Below are 20,668 nucleotides of genomic sequence, written 5' to 3' on the forward strand. Positions count from 1 at the left end.
GAAGCAGCGACACTTTAGGACTCGACTCCTCTTCCCAGTTTCTGGCTCTAATTTAAATTCCTTAGAGAGAACCTGATTGTCCTCAAGTTAGGTGTTTTCACCTGGGGAAATGTAGCCCTATCTGACTTCAGTGACATTTAGCAAAACAGGACTTGCTTACATAATGTGTAGGATTCAGTGTAGAATAAAAATGTAGACCCCTTTGTTAAAAAAAATTATTAATAGAGCATTAAACCAACTGTAGGGCCCTTTTAAACACAGGACCCAGTGTGACTGCTCAGGTTATATGCTCCTGAAGCTGGCTCTGGCTGGTGGGGTGGGGGGGGGGGGGGGGGGCGGAGCTCACTTTTGTGGTCCAATTGTGAGATCTGTCTTAGGTTCTTTTCTGAATTGCTCACTTGGGGGTATTGCAAGGCAAGCCCATGGAGAGGCCATGTGGCAAGTCAACCACATGAGTGAGCTTGGAAGCAAAGAAACTACCTTCCCCCATCCCCACCCCCCCATCCCAGCAAGTCTTCAGATGATACCGCAGACCTGAATGATACTTTCAACTTCATGAGAGACATTCAGGCAAAGGCACCTATCTAATCCATACTTGGATGACTAACATACACTAAGTATGAAATAATAGGTGTTTGTTGTTTTAAACCACAGGTGTTTGTTGTTTTTGAGGCTACTTTGTTACCCCACAAACAATAACTACTATAGTGTTATTTATTACTTTTGACCTATCGAAATGTATTATAATTTACACATGGGGGTGTTGAGTGAGTTTATTTATTATGTCATCTAGCCTTAACTAACTTCATCCTCACAGAAGCTGTCCAAGTGATTTTAAAACATTTCTGCAAAGAAACTAGAGATTGGAATTAAGGCTGATAATGCAAACAAACTCACCTCCAGAAAATGGCTCTTAAATACATTTGAAGGAAAAAAAATAACAATGACTAATCAGATCCGTCAAGATGATGACCAAAAAAAAAAAAAATCAACATTTTTGAAATGTGGACTTACATCCACTTGAAATTATAGCTAATCATGGTAGTACATGTATAAAAATTATAAATAAGTAAATATTCATATGTTTGTGCATACTCAAATGTACTTAACTGATGGTTTGCATGATCCAAACAGATTGGTGATGGCTGTTTCTGTGCTTGAATAGGGTTAGGGGAGAACACCAGTACCCTGTTCTGAGGTCACTTGATTACAACACCATCATCGCAAGAGAGGACAATGGTTAGGTGGGCCAGGTGCAGCCTGGGACAGCAGTTTAGAGTGAGAGGCCATTTAAAATAATCAGGAAACTAACAAGCATTTCATGATGATAGGGACTAGTCACAGCCACACTAAATCACAGTCACACATGATGGAGATGCATTATTCTTACTTGGATATTAAAGAGAAGAGTGATTCCAGAAGACTGGAAATCCACAGGAAAACTGTAATCATACATGCAATTCACAAAATAATTTTGGTTTGGATATATAATATTCATTCAGAAAAATATCTTAAAGACCTGTGTACAGTTTTACAAATAATAGTAACATGAACCTACTGTAACCACCCCCTGGGTCGAGAATTAGAATGTGGCCAGCCATCTGGAAGCCTTCCAGGTACCTTCTCCAGGCATATCCCTGTCCCTCTACCCTGGAAGCCACTTTTGTTCTGACTTCTGTGATCATTCTTTTTGGGCCTTACTTGATAGTTTTACCACTTTGGCATGTCTCCATAAACAATATGGTTTGATTTTACCTGTCCTTATGACTGGAAATTTTACACAAATGGAAATCATTCCACATCGTATCCTTTTGCCTTTTATCTTTTGTTCAACACTGTTTGAGAGTCATTTGTGCTTCAAATAGCTACATCTATCTTTATTGATATACAGTCCTCATTTTATGAATATCCTACTTATTTATCCATTCTTTGTAAGAGAACATTTGGCTTATTTCCAGTTTTTAGTTATCATCAGGAATTCTGCCTTAAACATTCTGGTACATTTATCCAAGTGTACACATACATGAGTTTCTCTAGGACATATGTGATACGGAAGCACAGAGTTATAAGCTTATCTTTGCGTATCTCCAAATGGAGTGGATAATGACAATTCTTTTCCAAAGTAGTTGTACCAACTTACACCTCCCTTCCACTCCACAGTGTTTGAGACTTCTCACTATTACACACCTTATCCAATCTTGGTATTGCCAAACTTTTAAATACTTGCCAGTCTCGTGGGTACGTAGTGTTATCTCTTTGTGGTTTTAATTTGCATTTCCCTCATTACCCATAAAATGCTTTTACACTTATGTATTGGCCATTTGGATTTCATCTTTGGTAATTTATTGGGTTTTGTCCATTTTTCTATTGAATTGAGTTTCTCTTATTGATATGGAGTAGGTTTTTAAAATAGATTTTCAATTTATTGACACATATATTACATATTCTGTAACATAACATATTTACATCTTCTTCCAATTTACAGTCTGACCTTTTATTATTTGTATAGAATCCTTTGGTGAATACAAGTTCTTAATTTTAATGTAGCCAAACTCATGTATCTTTCCTTTCTGATCTTGTTTAAGAAGACATTGCATATATTTTTATGTGAAAATATTCTATATTGTCATCTAAAAGCTTATAGTTTCACCTTTTACACTTAGATCTGTAGTCTACCTGGACTTCATCATTGAAAATGTCTTCCTCTCCTCATTCATCTGCCATGCGTCTTTTTCATATGTCAAATGTCCACACATGTGTTTATCATTTTTCTGTTCTCTCTATTCTGTTCCATTAGTCCATCTGTCCATTCTGTGCCAAGACTATGCTGCCTTTACTACAATTTAAAACAAATCTGGTGTCTGGTAGAGCAAGTCTTTCTACTTCATTGTTTTCTTCAGAAGAGTCAGAGATTCTTTGTGTTTACATCTAACTTTTAGAATCAACTTCTCAAATTTTACCAACACCTTGCTAGAATTTTGGCTAGGATTAAGATTACGTGGAATCCATGAATCAGCTTGGGGAAAATTAGTATCCTTCCAAAATTGGGTCTTCTCATCCATGAATATGGTATATTTTTCAATTTGTTTAGGTTTTCTTTAATATCTCTCAATAAAGTGTTAAAATTTTGTCTGTGCATATCTTCCATATGTTAAAAACATACTTATATTAATTGCTTCACATGTTTTACATAATTATTTACTGATTTATAGGAATACAATTGAGTTTTGTATATTGCTATTGTATCCAGCTACCTCGGAAAAATCCCTCATTAATTCTAATAATTTATCTGTAGGTTATTTTAGATGTCCTATGAACATACTGTTGTTGTTTTTCTTGCCCTTCCTTTGCACTGTCTAGGGCCTCCAGTATAACATTCAATATTATAATTTTTATGCATGTATCTTACACCTTTGTGAAACTGTAAGTTCAATGAGGGATAAATCATTGTACAACAGGGATATTCAATAAGCATTTGTTGAATGAATCATGGAATGAATGAGCTATTCCATCATCCAGATGGCTAATCATAGCAGAAACCATAAATAATCATGGAGGCAGGAGACAAGTTGACAAACTGGGTTAAAAATCAAAATCAGAACCAACAGTACAAAATATACTACTGGAGACCAACATGTAGGTGCAGAATACATGCATTAGCCTAGTCAAGGACCTGAGCTGGGTACAGAAAGAGGGACAATAACTGATTTTCTTGAGCTTCTGGTACAATGTAAGGCACTTAAATTCATAACTCTCTTCCCTAAAGAAATTGTGGGTGGGGTTTTTTTTAGTGTGTTACTGTGCTTCTACTACTTTTAGCTTAAAGCCCAAATTTTGTATATTCTTGTCCCTGCCCACCTCTCCGACCTTGGTCTTAGAAGGGTCTAACCTCCCCACCTCCCACCTCATCATCCCTTGTTGTGTTCCACTCACTCTGACTTCTTCCTGGTTTCTAGAAAATTCCAAGCTTTCTCTAATAGTGCTTTGCCTATCTGTTCCTTCTACTTGGAACACTCTTCCCACCGTCCCTCCTCTGGCCATGCCTGTTAATTTGTCAGGTCTCTGCTCTATTGTCACTTTCTCAAGCAAGCCAACCTTCATTTTCACCATGTAGCTTAGCTACATGGTGTATACTCTTAAAGCCCCTGTACTTTTTCCTTAAAGGTTCTTACCAAAATAGCAATTTTATTCCTGTGTTATTATTCGACTAACGTCTCCTAATTAGATTGTAAATTCCAAAACAGGGGTGGCTGTGTCTAGCTTGCTCACTGCTGGCTTCCCCAGCACCTGGCTAGTGTCTGACACACACATGGCGGGTAAGAGTCACTTCCTGAACTAAAACCTGTAGATCTTCACTCTTGGCTTTCCTTTATGTCACTGCCCCTCTGTCCTTTCCCTTTCTCTCTGATGCCCTCAGATGCTCCCTCCTTGTTCCCACAGCCCTGTACCCTTGATTCTATGATGCTGCTTAACCATGTGGAACCCTATGCACCTCCACCTCCAGACTGGTCTTATTAAGTTCACCTTGTACTGTCAGCCCCTGCAAGGTGTCAGGCACATAGTAGGCCCTGATATATATTAGCTTGACTAAATGAATAAATGCAAATGAATAATAAACAACAAATGAAGTGTGTATGTGCATACAAGTATTTGAGAGTCTCTTACCATGGGGCAGTCTCTTAAATGAAGATAACTAATTGCATGCTTTTTATGATAATTTAGTAATTAATCTCCCTTTGAGAGGGTCTAAGATAGAACCACCTTACACCAAATTGCAGTCAGTAGTGAATATTCTTGCAGAGAGGATCTGGGTAGCGTATGCATGTGTAGATGTGTATGTAATATAATATATATTTTTTTCTTTCTAAAAAACCTTACAAAAATAAAGAAAATGTCAAAGCCTTTTAAAGGGCGCGATCACGCTGAGTAATACAACCCTTCCTTGATTTTTGCATTATTTCAGTATGAGATGTTTTTATGGCTCTTGCTAAAAATAAAAGACATTTCAGAGTTTCTCAGTAAATGAAGCACTGTAGACTTTTCAGTTTTGTTGTTTCCCCTAAAATTAATATAATTAATTAAAATCCCATGTGAGTGTGATTTACAATCTGTGAGTCAATGAGTCACAGACTCTTATGCTAACAGGGCAGTTCAGCTTTCTGAGCTCTTTACAAAAAATGTGCCCCAGCGAAGGGCCAAGAACAGAGGTAAGGTGACAAAGAGGCCCAGAAGGAAGGACCTCTCTAACCAGGCCGTGGTATATTTATATTGTGTTTGGAATGGAGGAGTCTGAGGATGATTTGGAAAGGCAACTGCTTTTATCAAGTGTAAGAAATTAGTTTAACTGAATTTAAATGCAATTACAGGAGCAGCTGGTGAAGGCTAATTTCTCTTCAGTCTGGTTTCTCAAGAACCGCACCCCCATTCTGTTCCCTGGGAAAGGATCAAGTTTCAAGCTTTACATCATTGACACCAACCCTTATAGGCTGGCCTTGGTGGAGGTCAGTGCTAGGAGCCACAGAGGACAGGGATTACCTCTCTCCTGGTGTTTACCTGAATTTGCTCCTCCCCTTTCCTTTGTAAAGAGACCCAAGGCCAGGTGCCAGTATCATGTTGACATTACTTTGAAAGGCTCAATTTCCACTAGGGTCCATTCTGACGCGATCTCTGTCTAGATGGCACCGGGGCTGGAATCCAGGGTTTTTAGCTGCTTCTCCTGGTTCAGGATGGTGAATCCTGTGTGATGAGGAAAATCTTTGACTTCAAGAACTGAAAAGCTCTTAAATGTCATCTACCTGGGCCAGATCACTAACCTGATAGACTGAGAACAGACAGCCTGGGAGCAATATCCTGACTGCCAGTCCAGTGTTACTGGTACCAACACCCCACACTCCATAACCGCACCTCAAAAACGTCAGGCCCATTCTTTCCACACGGGAAATCCCTGCCACCCCAAATCCAGCTCAGTGCACGCACCTGATCCCCTCAAATGCACTAAAGTGAATACAGTGTTCGGGCCTGGTGTTTGGGTCAAGGCTTTGCCGTTCTTAAAATATGGAATGTATAAACCATCTCTGTCATCTACACCCCCATATAAAGGAACTTATAAAATCATTAGTAGGAGAAGGGATTGTCACAGATAAGAGAGAGGAAAGAGATAAGGACACTGGAAAAGGAGGTTTTGGGGAAGCTGATCAAAGGAAGAAAGAAGGTGGGCACTCTGGGTAAACACTGCAGAGGTCTCCTGGCCGGTCCTGGTCCTGCTCCTGGCTCAGATCAAGTGATCCTCCAAGTGGGGGGTTGGAGGGAGGCCCTGTGGAGTCTCACTTCCCCAAGGGTTACCTGGTTTCTAGCTCTGAAATGGTGGCCCCAGCGGGACCTGGGATTTCCTGTCTTGTGGGCAACCTCCCCAGGGGCCTCCACGTATGAGAAATGTCATGTGAAGCTTCTGGGTTTCTCTCAAGTGTCACCAGACAAGGGCATCAGCCACAGGCCGGGCAGGGCCAAGAGATGGCCAAGTTGCTCAGTGTGCCCATCCAGCCATTGGCATCCCCCCACGGCCCCACGTTTCCTGGAACTTTACAGACTGCCAGATGCCTTCAAGACAAAGCTAATGGGCCCCGGGAACATGGCTCTCAACTCTCCCCAGCAACGAACACTCTCCAAGGCCATCACCCTGCCAGCCCCCTCTTCACTCTCATCCTGCCTTATCTATGTGTTGGTCCCCCTTCCGCTTGGGTACAAGGCCACTCCCCCATTTCCCCCACCTTCCCAGGTGCTCACACATGAGCACACTGAGGCCTGTGCCTCATGGGGCTGCAGGGACCCCCTGGGCCCTGGCCTCCTTGGAGATCTCCTCAGGCCCCTGCAGCTCACCTGTCTTCAGCATCCTCTCTCCCTCCTGTCACGCACACCTCCCTCTTGTCCCATGCAGGGCACTTCCTGAGGGCTCCTCATGTGGCCCCACGTTCAGCATTATTACTGAACAGACTAACACGTATAAAGGTTGTTCACCGCAGGCCTCAAGGCAGCATGTAGGCTCCAGATACTTGAAGATGGTTTGCCAAAAACAAAAGACTGACCCCCCACAGGAGAACCAAGGCTGTTATCAAAGCCAAAGGTCCCAATCTCATTTCCTGAAGGTTTGTTGCCTACAACCCAGGATTCAGGTCAGATGAAATTATTAATTCCTTTTATGGGGGCTCGCGTGTCTTTTTTCTCTTCCATGAATTGGCACATCACAGGGGCTTTCTCAAATTATTGGCAGGGTTTGGAGGAGAGGAGGGACCCCCAAATGCCTGTGAACATTAATAATGTTAGTAAGATCTATTGGAGGTGGGGTCCTAACACACACAGCTCAGCGCCCATGACACACAGCTCGTGCAGCTGATGGCCCCTGCCAGGCCCCGAGAGGTAACGAGGGTGATAAAGAATGGCAGTAGATCTGTGACTCTTAACCCCCAAGAGGGACTCAGCTGTAAGGCAGACCTTACTGAAATCCTTATTTTCCTGGTTCAAACTAGCCAGCCCGAGGCCCCGGCTAGAAGAGCTTGCGGCTTCTGTCAGACAACCTGCTCACTCCTGTCTCCACACCAAACCTGCTCTATTCCAGGCTATTATTTTTATATGAAACTCTCTTCCCGATCAACTCATTTTGTTCAACCCCTGCTAACTGTCTTGCGACTCCCATCCCTCAGTGAACCATACCAGGAAGACAGGGGACGGCGAGGGGGCAAGAGTGGGCATGGGGTGGGATGAAGTCACTGTCAGCAATGCACCTGCAGTCAGTGGGAGCTACGGCTGGTAAACGAACCTCAAGTTCAGCCCTCCAAGACCCACAGGCAGCCAGGCTTCTGCATAGGACTGGACAGGAGGAGCCCTTTAGGACCAGACAAGAAAGAGTTTTGTTTTCTGAGCATTGACTTGCAGCTCAGCCCATGTGAGGGCTGTTCACTGAGGTGTCTCAGCCAGGTGGTAGATTTCTCCTGTTGTCCTGTGACTTGGCTTGAAGCGGAAGATGACCCGTGTCACCTGGCACCCTGATAACAGAGAGCAAATTCCAGCAAAAAAGTGCCCATGCCTGGGCTGGCCATTCTTGTGCCCAGCAGGCAGCTCCCTGCCATCTGGCCACCTTAGAGGGACCACAGCCGCTCTGCTCCTCGCCCACCTGGCTTCAGCTGCCTCCCAACCCCAGTGACAGGGACAGCATCGCCAATACTAGGCACAAACCAGCCTCCGATTTACCTGCTTTCCTGCTCTGGGGACTGGGGACCAGGTCCCCTAATGCTGTTGTGCCCTAGTTTTCCACAGAGCTGATGCCCTGTCCCTTGAGGTAAGCAATCTTCCAACCTTATTTGCAAATACTGAAAATACAAAGCTCAAATGCATTTGTGGCACTCAGGGCACTAACATTTGTCAGGGGACTTCACTAGAGATTTCCTAAGGCATTAAGTGAAGAAAATAAGTACTGGATAGATGGGAATTTGGGGGCAAAGCGTGCACACATGTACATTGCAATGGCCACTTATTCTAATATAACATTACAAAGAGGAGGTCCAGAAAGAGATCAGGTAGAGGACCCGGGCAGCAAAGAACTGTCATAATTTCACCATGTTTCTTAAAAGGCGTTTTTAGAAGTGTGGTAGCTTGTGTTGCTCCTACAAATCTGAGCACTCTGTTCATTGGTTTATTTACACAGTGACTTATTTCGGGAGTACATTACAAGAATACACGTGATAAAATGTGAAAGTATAGATAGACACATGGGAAAGCATGTATGGGAGGGAAATTTTAGAATGGGAGGGGAAATCTGGCATGTGGATATATGGATTATAGGGTTACATGGATAATAGAGGTGAGCCACTAATCAAGAACAGATGATTGCTAAACACTGTCCTCTTCACTGGTGTTGGTGACATTAATCAACACCTGTATAAACAAGGTGCTGGCTCCACATGGGCTAAGACATGCTCCTGCCTTCCAAAAACTCAGGGTTTTGGGGCAAATAGAAGGGTCCTTGTCCAAATGGGGTCCTGTCACAGATTCATAGAGAAAAGAAGACTGGGGTCAGCAATGTGGGTCCACATAAGCATCCCGGTGGAGACTCACCGTGTACCTGCTGATCTGTGCTGTGCTCCCCCCACTGCATGCATGTCTGGCCGGCAGCCCCACTTCTCCCTGGCTGAGGTCCATGGGGAACCTGGCCACACCCCCATAAAGCAGCACCCCTAAACTGCTCCTAGCCAACATGCCCTCATCTGTAAAACACTCAGCATTGGTAGCACATCTCATGGTTGGAGCCACTCCTACTATAATGTCTAACAACTTGCTAAGTACCTGCATGGATTTATTTGTCTGACGAATTCACTTGAACACTGACCCAGAAGAAAGATTCAGTGTCTGATGACAGGGGGAAGAAGGCTGAAGCCAGGGCCACATCTCCACACACATTGGTGTTGGCATTTCTGAAAGCAGTCCCCTCATTGAAGGAAACTGTGAAGACCAGGATGGGGGAGAAGGGAAGGAAGTTTTCGCAGCTCATCATTTGGCTAACACTGTTGCACTGATGGCAAGGCTCTCTGTCTAGATCAATTCTTGTGTTCATTTGAGCCAAGTAGTACTAACACATTTTTTAGTGTTTATTTATTTATTTTGAGCGAGTGAGAGAGAGAGAGAGTATGTGTGTGTGTGTGCACAAGCAAGGAAGGAGCAGAGAGAGAGGAAGAGAGAGAATCCCAAGGAGGCTCCATGCTGCCAGCACAGAGCCTGACATGGAGCTTGATCTCATGAACTGTGAGATCATGACCTGAGCTGAAATCAAGAGTTGGTCCCTTAACTGACTGAGTCACCCAGGGACCCCAATACTAGCCCATTTTAATTCATGCATTTGATTTGTTTTTTCCAAGTAAAAAACTCTGGATTTGGTTTTGGCCCCATCTCTAGGCAATGTTGGAAAGAAACAAATTGCATTGCAGCACTAGAGTCTCACCCTGGATTCCCCTGGGTGGATCCTCACCCTGAAGCACCCAAAAGTCTCATATTGTCCACTGGATATTCAGTCTCTTCCTGTAATAGATCTTAATGGGAATCACTTATCTTTTTTCTCATCTCAAGAGTAATCCATTAAATTAGCTAAATCTGACTGCCAACCTTTATATCCAAAAATAATACAGAAAATAAAATTAAGAAAAAGTGTATACCTAAATCCAACTCTTTACTTTTCCAGCTAATATTTGATTATTTTAGACATAATTCAATGATGCTAGACTCTTTTCTAGTATTAAATTACTCATTTTTTTCTTTTTGAGTCAAAATCCTGATGGAGAACAAGTAAATCCTAGCGCCAGCTCTGTTCCCTGAGTCTGTTGCTTCAAGGCCTCTTGACATCAGGCTCTCGCTGGGAGTTCTTGTCTGTCCTTGGGTTCCACTCCAGCAGACCAGGGGCCAGTGGGTACAGGAACCAGAAATAAGGCTTTCTCATCAGAAAGAGCTGAGCTGAAATTCCAGCACAACTACCCAGTTACTGTCTTGATGTTCTCATTTGCAAAAAGAGGTTCCTAACACCTACTTCACAGGCATTTTATAAGGAGTAAATAAAATAATAAATGTGAAAAGCTTAGCACGGTGTCTGGCTCACAGTAAGGATGACAGTCATCACCACCATGATGTCTTCCTTATCATCATTGTCACAGCCATCACTGATTCTTATAACTAATTCAAAAACAAGCCACACATTTCCTTTAAATCTCTGATTCCCAGTGGAGGGCTAACCTTGTGGAAAGGTGGTGGGATTTGGGTCCATCCTAGCTGTTAGCTCTGGGTCTGCCATCTCAGACAGCCTGCTTAGCCTCTCTGGGTCCTCTCACCTCGTCTGTCCAGTAGGGATGACAGCTGCTGGGAGGGTTAGCGTGGGGGTGCATACAACGCATCCAGATCCATTAAAGATTGGCTTTCTGCACCTTCATCCTTTCTTCTTTCACTGTAACGAAATATTAGAAGAAATCGCACCCACATGAGATGCCACACATCTACCTAAAAGCCTTGTAATAGCATAGGCAAAATATTTAGTCTCATTGCATCAGACTCTATTCTCTTTGGGCTCTGCTTACAATGGGTATTAATCACTTAATCATACAAGCTAATTTATACTCATCTGTTAATCAGTTAATGGCTCTTCCATAAGCATTTACATAATGTTTTTAGCCAGAAAAAAAAATGCAGTCTCCCAAAGGCTCCTAGGAAGTGTCCCTGGGGTGAGCCTACCCTGCCTGGTGACAGGGACTACCTTCATGTGGAGAATCTTCCATAATCACCCAACGGCAGCCCATCCTGCCTGTGCCTGAGCCTGAGCCTGAGCCTGGGTCTGCTTGACTTGACAAGATCCCCATTTGTTTGCATGGGTCTGTTTAAATGCTTGCTCTCTGATGGCTGCGTTTCTTCACACACCCAGATGCACAGTACAATACCTGCCCCCTCTTGTTAGAGTGAATGCACAGCTGGGCTTGTGTCTTATTAGCAGGCTGGGGCTGGGTAAGGGGGCAGCAAGGAAGAAGGAAACTTATATCTTGGAAGCTGGCCACTTCTGTGTATAACAAATACAAACCGGAACCGGGTGACACTTGGGACCATCAGCATAAGCCAAGATAGAAGTCACTCTTGCAAGGAGTCTGTGTTCCTGGTAGAACGACACCAACAATCAAAGTTAAATGATTTCTTGCCATTGTACATTAAGACCAGAACATTGGAGAAAATGCCTCTTCAAGACTCAGGGTGCCCACTGTTGCACCATTTGGTTGTATAAACTTGTCACTATCTGCACCTGGGTGGCAGCTCAGCTGTGGTCAGTCCCTGGGGGGAGGATATTAACCCTTTTGGTGACAGAGGCTGGCTCAGCTTATTCTGCAACCATCTCAGTTTCTGGAAACAAGCCACATCATGTCTTGAAGGTGGAGAGTGGATGGAATCTGAAAGACGGTAGGTCACAGACTGGCAGAGAGGGCAAGGAATGATTGACAAGAACCGTACGTGAGTCTCTGAGAGGTTGTGTGACTTTGTTTGTATTAAAACATAAACTGTGGATTGGATGGGGCTCAGACATTTGGCTACAGCACACATTTGGAAAACGCATCAGCCAGAGCAGCCACGGCACCTAATGCGCATCTTTGTTTGAGTAATGCTGATGGGAAGTGACTCAGCAAAGGCTGTAAAATGGGTTGCATTGGGAAAACCAAAGACTTCTGCTCCCAGGTCAGATCCTGAAGGCTAAATCCAGAGTTTCACTTCGTTCTTGGATTTGCTGCTGCTGCCTCCACTGGGGCCACCAGATAGCCAAGGGCCTGGGATGGTCTCCAGTCGTCTCCAGCACCCTGGCTTGGGAAGCAGGCTTTGAGTCCAAGGGTGGACATCTCTGTGGCTAGCCATCTGGTTAATGCTCATCACGCCCGTGTGGGACGCCAACAGGGAACAGACTTAGGACAGAATCAATAATCTGGCAAGGAGGAGGAAGCTCACAGCTTCACAGATGAGCTCCTGAGCATTAATTAATTTATTCACTAATTCAATAATAATTCATTAAGGGCATATTATATGACAAGCAATGCGAAGACATAGAGTGATGGTGCCATTATAAAGATATATAAAGACATACCCTCTTCCTGTCTTTAGGAAGCCCATACTGGGGGAGCAAGACAACCACACGGACGTGTAATCAGAATACAACCTTAATAAATCGTGTTTTTGTAATGTGTACAGAATGTTACAGGACTATAAAGAAATATGCAATTATCTGAGGAATTCCATTAAAGCTTCACAGAGGAAACGGCATGAGGACTGCAGCTCAAAAGGTGACTGGGAATTTCTACAGACACGGGAAAAGGAGAAAGTAGCAGACTTTAAAATCAGGCAGACCTATCCGCTAGCCCTAGATCTACTTGTGCAATGCTGACTTCAGTATTTAGTCTCTGTTTCTCCATCTGCAAGATGGAAATAATAAGCCTATCTTGCAGAATTTTACAAGAATTGGAGATCATCTATATTCAAAGAAGTCGTGGCTTTAGCACATTAACCAGCTGGGTCTTGAAAGAGGACATTTTATATAGCTGGTATACCATGAGTAAAAACAGAGACATGTGGAAAGAAACAGTACATTTTGCCAACAGGAGGTAGTTTACCACATCGGGAAAGTAGGCCTGGGAGGAGGAAATAACAGATGACGCCAGACAGATGATTGGGGTTCATTTATGATGAGCCAGGACTGTCTTAGGTGAAGAAGAGCCAGGGTCATTCAGGCTTGCCCACGACCGCTCTGCCCAAGGGCTCACTGCGAGTCTGCTTCACGGGTGGCTTCCGCCCAGTCTTCCCGGTTCTTCCTCCTCCCCACGCCTCCTCCGTCCATCATACTCTGACAGTCCCCACGCCATGCCCACGGCTCTATCCTCAGCATCGCCATATGCCATTCCTCCTAATTCTTTAGCAGTCACGTCTATTTAGAGCTGTATTGAAAGTCACTTCTATCACTTCTCCTGCAGGTGCATTCTAAGAATACCCAACAACAAAAATCCAAACAGGCAAACAAAGAAATGACAGAGAGATCTTGATGACACCGAGAATTCATTGCCCTCTAGACTTTGCTTTCTTCAAGAGTTAGTTGGAAAGAATAATATTACCAACTTCGTGGGATTAAATGAGATAATTCCGTGAAGTGCAAAGTAAATCCTTATCAGCTTATTAGCTGCTATTATTATGATTGTTCCTAGCTTTATAAAATAGGTAACCATTCAATACATTTGAGTGCTTACTATGTGCAGAGAATCAAAACATTCCTTTACAAACATATAATTCACCTACAACTTTTTGGGCAGATATATTCTGCAGAGAAGAAAGCACAAGCGTATGGGAGCAGTATAATTTAATCACCACCTAATTAGCCAAACTATTTAAAATCGGCCTTACAATGATGATGAAAACATTCTCACTTCTAAATGCCGGAAGCTGCGTCTTCCTGTAATTCTCTCCCTGGAAAACTGCGCACTGAGGGGCTCTTGGCTCAGTGTGGACGCTTCCTCTCCATCACATTCAGACCTCACTGAGTCTAGTCATTTCCTTGCTTTGTCATTAGAGGAGGCCAGGATGGCCTCTGTTATCTTTCCTCATTTTCTTGATGTTTCTCCTAGTGGTGATTATCCTTTGTGTGGGAGGATGTGCCTGAGATAGGGATAATAGGACCCAATATTTATTAAGACTTGCTACATGGTGGGGGTGCTTGGGTGGCTCAGTCGGTTGAGCGTCTGACTTTGGCTCAGGTCATGATCCCACAGTTCGTGGGTTCAAGCCCCGCATCAGGTTCTGTGCTGACAGCTCGGGGCCTGGAGCCTGCTTCGGATTCTGTGTCTCCCTCTCTCTCTCTGCCCCTCCCCTGCTCATGCTCTCTCTCTCTCAAAATTAAATAAACATTAAAAAATTAAAAAAAAAAAAAAGACTTACTACACGGCAGAGGCCATTTAAGCATTTCACTTTTGTTTTTCTTGAGAGAAAGTGAGTGACATGAGACAGAAGGAGAGAGAGACAGAGACAGAGAGACAGAGAGAAAGAGAGAATCTTAAGCAGGCTCCATGCTCAGCGTGGAGCCCAATGAGGGGCTCAATTTCACGACCATGAGATCATGACCTGAGCCGAAATCAAGAGTCAGAAGCTTAACGGATAAGCCACTCAGGTGCCCCCAAACATTTCACATTAACCCTCCCATAGCCCTATGAGATTAACACCATGAGTATCTCCATTTTCTAGAAGAAGCCAAGGCTCCAAAGGGTTAAATAACCTGCCCAATGTCTCTCAGCTGGTAGGTAGTGCAGCCAATATCCACCCCCAGGCAGTCTGCTTCCAGCTTCCCTAAGAGTCAGAAAATCCAAAAGCAGTAGAAACCTTTGGGCTAAGAAGAGGCAGTTGCTGTGAGCGAACCCAATTCTTAACTCTTGTTTCCCAATTAACCCAAAGCTTCTCTTACAGAGTTTAGAGAAACTCTGTTTTCAGACTGTCCAGTGATGAAATTATGAACACCCAAGCCAGGTAAATAAATGTCCAATGGAAGGTTTCTCTGAACAGCTAGTTATAAAAAAAAAAAAAAATCTGTTATGACAGAAAAGCCCAGAGAAACTTAGAACAGAGTAAGAGGCCACAGTGTTCAAAGAATCAATCAAAAAGGAAAAACACTGTAAATACGGAGAAAGCCCACAAACCGAGACCAAAGTACAAGACGCTCAGCAGGAATGTTCTACAGAGGATTAAAGTGTTTGACAGACAACTGGGCTAGATGATTTTAAAAGATCTTTCTAAACCCAGAGATGCCATTATTCAATCAGGAATGTAATTTTTTTTAAGTTCCCAGTGTTCATGTTTTTAATCTCGTGGACTAATTCATAGCAGGTCAGCATAAGTTTGGTGCTGCCATTGCCTCCAAACATTTCCACATCCAAATTCCACTGTGCACACCAAACCCCACGTGTTGGCTCCACTGACCCCTTCTTTCCATGCACCTTATCTCGGTTAATGGTCTCACCATTGCCAGTCACCCCGACCTGGTGCTCAGAGTCTTCCTTGACTCCTCCTATACCCTCGGGCTCCACATCCAACTGGTCAACAAGCACGATCAGCATCTAAAGTGTCTTCCCTAGCTGTCCTCTCCTACCCCACCATGGCCCTGTTGGTGCAAGTAAGTCGTACTACAGTACCTACTGTGGACTAAAGACACAAAGATGAAAGTCATGGTCCTTCCCCTCAAAGAGCTCACAGCCTGGTAAAGGAGACAGGCTTATACACAGAACTCAAGACCCAGGCAAGAGGCATACAGGAGGTACAGTAAATGATACAACAGATCAATATGTATCAAGCATCTTGTTACCTCACCTGGTCACAGAAGGCTCCTAGTCCACATGCCTTGTCTCCTCATCCTGTCCATTACTCACACTGCCAGCCTAACAATCCCCTCTTTTGGTGTCACTTGATGTTCAGAAGCATAAGGGCACCTGGGTGGCTCAGTCGGTTGAGCATCCAACTCTTGATTTTGGCTCAGGTCATGATCTCAAAGTTTTGTGAGTTCAAGCCCCCCATCAGGCTTTGCACACTGACCTCAAGGAGGGTGCTTGAGATTCTCTCTCTCCCTCTCTTTTTGCCCCTCCCCCACTAGTGCTCTCTCTGTCTCTCTCAAAATAAACAAATAAACTTAAAAAAGAAGAAGAAGAAGAAGAAGCGTTGGATGACTGCACTTGTCCAGGTATGTGAAAGGCAGATTTCTGCGCCTTATGCTGAATATAACCTACAGCAGAAGTGACGGGTGCTTATGAGCTTGTTCAGAGATGTTTCCGGAGTAAGATGAGCCCCTGGGAAAACAGTGGCATTATATGACTGGCAAGAGGACTAATACCAGACTCAAAAAGAATATTCACAGAGGTGGGAGGAAACCAGGAAAGAGAAAGACAGGGAAGATGAGTGACAAGAAGTTGAAAACAGTCAGTGGCAATGAATGTTGCTGAAATTTAAGCCAGAAGAGAACTAAAAGCCAGCTACTGGTTGCCTACTGGTTTTGCAAAAGCTACACCTTTCCATTGATTGGATCAGATATCAGGCTTCATGGGTTTGTGATTTGATTATGAGGTACAGGAGGGCTGCAAGGATCCCTGTATCCCCTTTTCACATGACTGGGAGTGAAAGAGATGTATTTAAAGCATTCCATCCTATATTCAATTTATTTAAGCCCAACATGTTGGTTTTTCCTTTTTCTTTTTTTTTCTTTTTTTGAGAGAGAGGGAGAGTGAGGGGGATGGGGCAGAGAGAATGGGAGACAGAGAATACCAGGCAGGCTCCACACTTAGCATGCAGAGCCCAACATGGGGCTCAAGCCCACAACCATGGCATCATGACCTGAGCCAATATCAAGAGGGAGACGCTTAATGGACTAAGCCACCCAGGCGCCCCCAACGACTTGGTTTTAACTGCTGAGAGCAGAGACCATCTCGTTTCTCTTCATATCCTTATCCCATGGTAACCAGCAGTGTTTGATGCATGTTTGTTTGTTTGTTTGTTTGTTTAGGGCAATGGTAATTTTCCTGTTATTCGTTCTTAACTAAAATATTTGAGGGTGCGTGGAAATGGTTGCTTCCACCAATGGTTTCAAACATTGTTCATTGGGTTTTTTGTTCTATTGATTTTCATTCTCTCTAGAGAGGCAACTAGCTGAGTAGGCAAAAATAAACTTTCAGAGATCACATTTGAGTAATCACAAATTCTGAACTTATATTGGCCCAAATTAAGATTTATTTTCGTAATTTTGGCAGCTCTGAATTTGCAGTGTAAGTCAACAAGAAAACAGGACTCACATTGCCCCCATAACCACCAAACGATTTATAAACAACTTGGATGGAAGCTTCTATGATGCAAAGCAAATCTGCACCAGTATGCCACATCGGGTCAGATGGCGGGACTCACTTTACGTTCACCCTATTTCCTGGATGGACAGTGCCTGGTCCTAAATGTTCCCTTTATTTCTATTTTTATTTTTTAAATGTTCTATTTATTTGTGAGAGAGAGAGGGGCAGAGAGAGAGAGAAGGGGGCAGGGGATCCGAAGTGGGCTCTGTGCTGACAGCAGCGAGCCTGACATGGGGCTCGAACTCACGAACTGTGAGATCATGACCTGAGCTGAAGTCAGATGCTCAACTGACTGAGCCACTGAGGCGCCCCCAAAATGTTCTCTTTTTTAAAAAAACTGACTTAGTATGCAGGTACTAGGGTTCTGATGTTTCTGAACACACTGGATTCTGAGCCACCCCAATGGCTCCGCACACAAGGTCATTTACGACATGTAGCAGTAACACGATTGCACACGATTTACAGAGGAAATAATCATTTGCTATGAAATTATCAAAAGCTTCCCTTCTGGCCATCCTGAGAGCAGTTCTCCAACAGTTTTCCCTTAGGTTAGCCCCAGAATATTCTGGAAGTCTCTTTATTTATAATCCTGGCACTGACCTCCTATGTCTGTGAGGTCTTTACCAAATCCAAGCGGGTGGACAAGCACTGATTCCCTGTCACTGGCCTCACCTTGCCAGGTTCTCCCAACACCTCCTAAGCCTTTTCAAACAGAGGGCTCACCCAGCCTGCCCAGGGCCAGGGTCCATCAAGCCTTATCTGCTCTGTTGAGAGTTGGCATCCCACGGCTCCTGGCCCAGCCTGCAGCAACAGCGGTTCAGCAGTGGCCCTCACACCAGGAGCCTGTGCACACAGGCGTCTCCCTGGGGCCCGGGGGAAACAGACAGAAAACCCTCATTGAAACACTGGCTCAGCAAGTTCCATTATTCATGGACAGAGAGAAAGCAATGGCGCTGAAGTTAGGCACCGCGTGTCCTGATGGCCAACATGGGGAACAAGTGGGGGTTCAAACCACAGTGCACTCAACCTTCTCTGGGCGTTAGAGGAGGTCCTAAAGCACTTCTGTGTCCCCATAACGTGGGATCTGAATACCTAGGGCTGACAAGAAAGGTAGGTCGACACGTCTCTTTTATGTTACAAATACCGCCTTGACGTTCTGAAAACATGAGTGAGCCACCTACTAAAAGCACATCAGCACACACACTTGCAAAGTCAAACTCCTTCCTTAACCAAATGGCCTTGAGAAGAGATGTGTAAAGAGACATACGATCCATGCTTAGCCTCTTGAGGGGGTGCTGGATTTCTAATTGACATCTAAAAAAGGTAATTGCTTGAATCCACTGTAAACCTGAAGAGGCGTGATCCTGCTTCCTCCCAGCCAAAGAGCCCGTCGGTAATTTTTTCTCTTGTTCATCACAACAGGCACTGCATCCAAGACATTGCCCAACTCAAATCCGGTAATTCCCTCCAAGACCATCATAACCTTCCAAAATAAGCTTGTTCGTTTAAAATAGCCTTGTCAATAGCACTCACCAACTCACACAGAGCAAATAATGATTTATACCTGAAAAAAAAAGGGAAAACTGTCAGCCTCTGGCTCATCCTAGAGGAAAGAGTGATGAATTCACAGGCTACTGTTTCAGTAATTTTTACTTTAAAATGTAAATTGTATTTTTTTGTTGTTGTTACAAGAATGACACATGAGCATTATGGAAAATTTAGAAAGACCACTAACCAAAAAAAAAAAAAAATAGTAGTCAATTAATTAGACGAACTATAATCCCACAGTGGAGATATAACCTCTGGTATTTTGGCTTATACTCTTCCAGATCTATCTTTCTTTCTTTTTCTTTCTTTCTTTCTTTCTTTCTTTCTTTCTTTCTTTCTTTCTTTCTTTCTTCTTTCTTTCTAAGTCCATCCTCCATGGCATCATGATGCTCACAGTCCTTATTTGTGAGGCCATTGTAGAAGATGAAATCTGTGTCGAGAAATAACTATGAACACACTGGATACTTTTAGCCACTGAAACCCAACAAGCCTCTTGGAGTGCTAGGTCAGGCTCAGTAGGTTCAAACCACAAGAGCTGGCTTCATTGATTGGGTGTTCGGCCACATTTTCATGCCATAGAGTGGCTCTCAGCACTGGGCGGGAGCAGCGACCCGGGGGGAGCCAAGAGGGCTTACTGTAAGTCAACATGTTTGTTGATCCTGGACCAGTGGCTGAGCCGGAGGACAGGGAGAGCCCTGCAGGGCAGACAGACAAAGAGCAGGGAGACAGAGCTGGAACATGGAGGGGCAAGCACTGTCTCCTCTCTTCTCTGGGGGAGAGAGAGGCCCTGGGATTCTTTCCATCTGCAGAGACTGCAGTGGTCAATGCCCCCATGGCCTGTGGGGCTTTGGGTATATGTCACAAGAGGGTCCTCTCCCCAGCGGGAAAATTGTTTATTTGGCATCTGACCAAAGGCATTAGGGCTCCTTTGAGAAACATTTGACCGGAGCCCAGAATTTTCATGTACGCTATGGAGAAAGGAGGTCAATTTAAAGAAAATTTAGATAGAACAAGAGCCACAACAAAGCAGCCTCTTTAAGGGGCAAAGGCAGGGATGCGATGTTTCTAGGGCAGAGACACTGACCTCGTTCCCATTCTAGGAAAGGGACACTGACCCCATTGAAATAAACAAAAAAAGCTCCTCAAAGAGGCTCACCAAACCCAGGCAGTCACGAGCGGGAAAGAGGTCCTCACGCCTCTGCAGTCTGGCCAGGGACCAACGTCTCCATCAGCCTTGACACAATCAGTTCTCTTAATATGGGGAGGCCCTGGGATCACAGCAAGCTCTCCTGGGCAGCTGATTTGCCTTCAGTGATCTGCCAAAGCCTGTGCAAGTGCTGTTTCCACCAGAGCTGGAAAGTGTCGATATATTGCGGGGCAGGGAGGACCTCATGTTTCCCGAGCTCTTGCTAACAACAGAGTAGTCCACGTTTCCTCACTTACCCCTTACAGTCACCCTAAGATGCTCAGTACTCTTGTTCCCACCTTGCAGATGAGAACGCTGAGGCTCCGATCGTGGGAGGGATCTGCCCTGGGTCCCACAGCAAAGTGACAGAGCGGGCATCCAAAGCCCCTGCACACTGGTGCCAGAACTCATGTCCTTGACCTTCTATGCCGTTCTGATCTCAGTCCCCTTCAGAGTGTTTCTTTCTTCTATCCCACTGACTTCCTCCTTTTTATGAGAAGAATGGAGAGTCTTT

The 20,668-nt window shown here is 44.2% G+C and overlaps 1 long non-coding RNA gene across 1 annotated transcript; it reads right to left on the reverse strand.

Moving 5' to 3' along the window:
• Positions 1-1,234: 1,234 nt before the first annotated feature.
• LOC113595636 (uncharacterized) lies at positions 1,235-16,201 on the reverse strand. The gene is made up of 3 exons (XR_008293125.1): positions 11,603-16,201; positions 10,771-10,978; positions 1,235-5,736 (listed from the first exon to the last, which is right to left on the reverse strand). It is a non-coding gene; the product is annotated as an uncharacterized LOC113595636 (long non-coding RNA).
• Between the last annotated feature and the right edge of the window lie 4,467 nt (positions 16,202-20,668).

This window comes from Acinonyx jubatus, chromosome E4, assembly GCF_027475565.1.
Source record: "Acinonyx jubatus isolate Ajub_Pintada_27869175 chromosome E4, VMU_Ajub_asm_v1.0, whole genome shotgun sequence".
NCBI classification, from domain to species: Eukaryota; Metazoa; Chordata; class Mammalia; order Carnivora; family Felidae; genus Acinonyx; species Acinonyx jubatus.